The 5,361-nt window shown below is 38.0% G+C and overlaps 1 pseudogene across 1 annotated transcript; it reads right to left on the bottom strand.

Moving 5' to 3' along the window:
- Positions 1 to 239: 239 nt before the first annotated feature.
- LOC308624594 (rab GTPase-activating protein 1-like) lies at positions 240 to 1,705 on the bottom strand (annotated as a pseudogene). The gene has a single exon. The product of its transcript is annotated as a rab GTPase-activating protein 1-like (transcript).
- Between the last annotated feature and the right edge of the window lie 3,656 nt (positions 1,706 to 5,361).

Here is a 5,361-nt window from a genome sequence, read left to right on the forward strand (position 1 = left end):
AACTTTACACAGTTACCAATGGAGTTGAACAAATATAACTGGTTAGCATTTTTAACCAAATATTTTGACTAAATCATTGCATTGCTTTGGAGTCTTGAAGGATATAATATACCATGAAGGAAAAGCATAGAGTAGATTAGGATGTGACTGTGCACAACTAAAACAGTACTTTGTCATTTGCCTTTTTCTCATTTTTGAAAGTAGTTGATAGCTACTTTTTCTTTTTCCCTTTCTTTCTCTCAGCTTATGAAGATTACCAGTATAAAAGCAAGAGGTGAAGTTATCTGCAAATATACAAACTTGTATCTATCCATTGGGTCTTCCTGCTGCAGATGACTCTCTTGCATTTTCAGATATTCCTTCTCATGTTTCTTCAGTTTCTTGGTTGGTACCTTAATATTGTAAGCCTGCTCCATTAAACTTCTTGCATTTTCCTCTGCCTTGTATCTCTGAATAACTTCAGAAAGCTGAACTCTGAAGAACTGTAAAGTACCTTCAGAATCAGCTTGCAGATCTTCCTTTGAGGTCTTTAGGAGAGCCAAGGCTACGTGAAAGGTTATGTTCAAACCCTCGCAAAGTGTAAGTCAATGATGTGGAAGACCATGCAGAGTGGGAACTTGTCAGTAAAAGGAGTGAGAAACCACTGGGATGCATACATATGAGCTTCCAGGTTCAGATTAGAAAAAAGGTCGTGCAGGTCCAGTAACTGCTCTTGCATTAGTCTTTCCAGCTGATACAATTTGCAGTGAAGGTCTTCAAAGCTGTTTTTGTAGAAGTCTCATAAATCATAGTCATTCATGATTTTCGCCAAAACACAGAATGCTTGTTCCTCTGGCAAATGCAGCTGTGATACAGCAGCAAGAAAAGACTGCCCTTGACAGTACCCAGTGTCTTTGTCATAGACAGAGTAGGCCTTGCAAATCTTGTAGAGTGATTCCTGGCCATCTCCTCTGGTATCTTTAAAGTAATCATGTGCAGGAAATGTATGATGAATATATCTCTAGTAATAACACTCTCCTGGGCTGAGTCCATTGTGATAAGAAATTGATATCTATCCAGCATTGCCTGGTTGTCATGGCAGCCTACTAATAATTACCATGCCTCTGCCCTCAATGCTTCAGGAACACCACTCTTCACCACAGTGGATAGCCCTTTCTGTCGTGCACCAAGGTTATTGTGCCATCTTCCTAACAGTTCTCCCCAAGAATATAGGATCTTCTCAGGACAATGCTTAGAACATCACCTGTTCCACTTGAGAGTTCATTATCACTCTTCTCTTCTGCTTCATCCTCCTAGGGTGACACTGGACCCCATCTGCTAGTAGGAGTGTGATTCGTTCCTCCTTCTCAGACTCTTGCTATAGACTTACCACCTCATCTATTGCATTTCCAGCACTGGTATGGCCTTTTCCCTCAGACTGTTTCAACCTCATGGAGAAAGTCTCCATGAAAGTCTTTCTGTTAAAATGCCAGAATCACTTATTTGCAGGGTACACATGTACTGCTGTCTCCAGGTGAAAATAGACAGGCTCCATCACCTCCATGACTACCATATCCATTGCCACAGTCATATACACTCATTTATCTTTTGGAGTTTCTTCATTAAGTGCCAGAAATATTGGTTCATTGGTGTTCCACATGCTTGTGATAACATAAGCTCTCCCATCACAGCTCTTTCCCATGGCTTCCATATCCAGTAAATAAATGTCACAGTTCTTCACGTTTCAACCTGGGCTTAATAAGATTCCAAAGCATCTGTCAGCAGCTAATTCTTTGTTAGAAAGTTGCTGCGCTGTAATCACAAACTTCTTTTCTATTCCTTGTTTTAATTTGACAGTATTTAATTGACAGTATTTTTTAAAGTTTAATATTAGTATAAAAGATTATAAAGTGAGGAGTAAAAGTCTTCCTCTATCTAATTTCCCCTATTCAAATTTTCAAAGGTAAAACCATCGTTTCTTCTATATCCAGGCATTTGTTATTAGAATGCAAACATATGTATATCTATGTGTGTAAATATGTATCTGTGTACACACACACACACACACACACACACACACACAGGATTTTGTTAATGGTTCCACAGCATTCATTGTATGGTTGTACCATAATTATTTAACGAGTCCCCCCATGATGACATTTATTTGTTTATTTATTTATTTTGGGGGGGGCTGTGTTGGGTCTTTGTTGCTGTGTGCAGGCTTTCTCTAGTTGGGGTGAGCAAGGGCTACTCTTCGTTGAGGTGCACAGGCTTCTCACTGCAGGGGCTTCTCTTTTTGTGGAGCACGGGCTTCAGTAGCTGTGGCATGCAGGCTCAGTAGTTGTGGCTCTAGAGCTTAGTTGTTCCGTGGCATGTGGGATCTTCCTGGACCAGGGCTTGAACCCATGTCCCCTGCATTGACAGGCGGATTCTTAACCACTGTGCCACCAGGGAAGTCCTCATGATGACATTTAGATGGTTTCCTGTTATACACTACCTCAAGCAATGTTGCAGTAATCATACATACTTGATATATGAGTTTATGTGTAAGGTAAATTTCTAAAAGTGGAGTTTCTAAGTTAACAGGTGTTTCACCATCAATAGATGTTACCAAGTTGTTCTTTAAGAGTGTTATACCAGTTTACACTACCACCAGCAGTTTATGGGAATGTCTTGTTTCCCTTCCCTCTGGCCAACACTGAGCATCATCAACCTTTTTAATCTTTGCCAGTGTGAGAGATGAAAAATGATATCCCACTCCTGGCTTTTATTTTGTTTAGAAGTGTTAATGTGAAAAGTCTTAGTGATTGATGAAACCATACAGCAGGAAGTAAAGTACGAAAGAATGTGTTAAATTGAAACTACCACTGTGAACCATAGAAAGCAGTCCAGTGCAGCCACAGTAGCAGCACTTTTGCTTACCACCAGTGCTTATAAATATACCTCTGGAGCCCATAGTTTGATCTCTAATGTCATTCTCTTGTAGAGGAAAACCAAGATTTTTGGGGATAGTTAATGTCATGCCCTTCAGCAGGAAAAAAATCAGGAAGCATCCAGAAATTCCTGTTTTGTTTTGTTTTTTTCAAGGAAGTTAGGATGTTCTCGGGATCATTAGAGGCAACTCTAAAAAAGCCAAACAGGCCAGTTTAAGGGGGTTCCTTTTAACCAAGTTGAGGCAATTTGATCATAAAAAAATTATAATAATCATGTTAAATTAGAACTCATTGAATTTTTAAAAGACCATAAGTTTCTAATGATGCCCCAAAGGAAAATTTATACAAGGTATAAAGATGATAGTTGTAATATAAAAAGGTGAATAGAATAGATTATGTTTAGCTTCTGTTAATTCTAATAAGAGGAAAATGCTTATTATATAATACAGTGTTAATATTATAATATAATAATACTATATATATTTCTATTAAGTATATTCATTCATAAAGAAGAGGTAAGTTCCTGTTTCAGTGTGAACAGAAAGAATGAACCATTTGTGAATTTTTTCCAACAGTTCTGAAAAAAAAGGAAACCATATCAAACAAAAGAAGGGCCAGTTAGCAAGTGGGATTTCCCTAGGGGAGGGCAGTTTAACAGATTAGCACCACTGGTCACATACAGTAACCATTTAAGTGAGAATCCAACAGTGTATTTCAAGGTGTGCTTCAAGATAACAAATTAGACAAATGTCCCCCAGAACGAAAGCTAACTGCACACACGCATTCTCTCATCTGCCTGGTAATAAAACATTTATATGACCTTATAATGAAGTTCTATTAAGATGTACCTAAGTTTCCAAGTATACCAACATACCATGTCAATAATCATCATGAAAGGATAAAAATTAGGTACAGCCAGCTTACAGAATGCCTCAATTACAGTAAAGCACTGCATTTTCTAAAATTGAAATCTATACATATGATATATATGAAGGATAATGATGTAAGCTGAATAAAGTTCCTCAAGATGTCCATGTCCTAATCCTCCAGAACCTGTGAATTTTACTTTACATGGCAAAAGGGATTTTGCAGATGTGATTAAGAACCTTGAGATGGGGAGTATTTTGGATTGGCCGGGTGGGCTGATATAATCACAGCACTCTTTATAAGACAGTCAAAGGAGTTCAGGTCAGAGAAGAAGATGATGTGATGCTGGAAGAAGAAAATGTAGCACGATGCCTTGAAGATGGAGATAGGGGCCACAAGTAAAGAAATACAGCAGGCCACTAGAAGCTGAAAATGTCAAGGAAATAGATTCTCCTCTTAGAGTCTCCAGAAAGAACCAGCCCTGACAATACCTTGATGTTAGCTCAGTGAAATTGATTTCGAACTTTTGAACTCCAGAACGGGAAGAGAACAAATTTGTATTGTTTCAAACCACTAAATTTGTGGTAATTTGTCTTGTGAATGGCAGTCTTCTACTTGTATTTTCACATACTCTTCTGTGTCTGTCTGTTTGCAAATTTCCTCTTCTTACAGGGCTACCAGTCAAATTGGCTTAGGGCCCACCCTAATGACCTCATTTAACTTAGTCATCTCTTTAAAGATGCCTCTCCAAATACAGTGGCATTCTAAGGTACTGGGGATTAGGACTTCAACATATGAATTTGTTGGGGGTGGGGTGCACAATTCAGCCCATAACAGTATATAAGATTAATAAATGGTAGTGAATTATTCCTCTCTACACAGAGAAGGTCTGAAACATTAAAGAACATAAAAGAGTTCCCAAAAGAGACCACATTCCTCTGAGTATCAGTGTTCCCCCAAAATATGATGTGTCCTTCCATATTGAAATAAGCTTTCATGAATTCTTTATAGAAAGAAAAAAAATACACTATCATCCCTACTTCATTTTATTTTTAATTTTCAGAAGTAATTTATGATGCTAGTAATGACCAATTGGAAATGGCAATTTTAAAACAATACCATTTATTGCAATAGTATATTAGTCAGTGTCCTCCAGAGAAACAAAACCAATGGGATCTGTATATATAGAGTGTAAGAAATAGATTTATTTGAAGGAATTGGCTCCCAATTATGGAAGCTGACAAGTCCAAAATAGGCAGGGAGGGCTGGCAGGCTGACGACCTAAGGAAGAGCAGGTGTTGTAGTTTAAGTCCAAAAGCTCTCTGCTGCAGAATTGTTTCTTATTTGAGGGAGGTCAGTCTTTTGTTCTATTCAGGCCTTCAGTTAACACCCATATTATGGGGGGCAATCTGGTTTACTCAAAGTCTACTGATTTTTTAAAACATTTTTATTGGAGTATAGTTGATTTACAGTGTTGTCTTAGTTTCAGGTGTACAGCAAAGGGAATCAGTTATGCATATACATATATCCACTCTTTTTTTAGATTCTTTTCCCATATAGGCCATTACAGAGTACTGAGTAG

The sequence above is a fragment of the Mesoplodon bidens genome (assembly GCF_964165515.1).
Source record: "Mesoplodon bidens genome assembly, chromosome: 1".
Lineage (NCBI taxonomy): Eukaryota > Metazoa > Chordata > Mammalia > Artiodactyla > Ziphiidae > Mesoplodon > Mesoplodon bidens.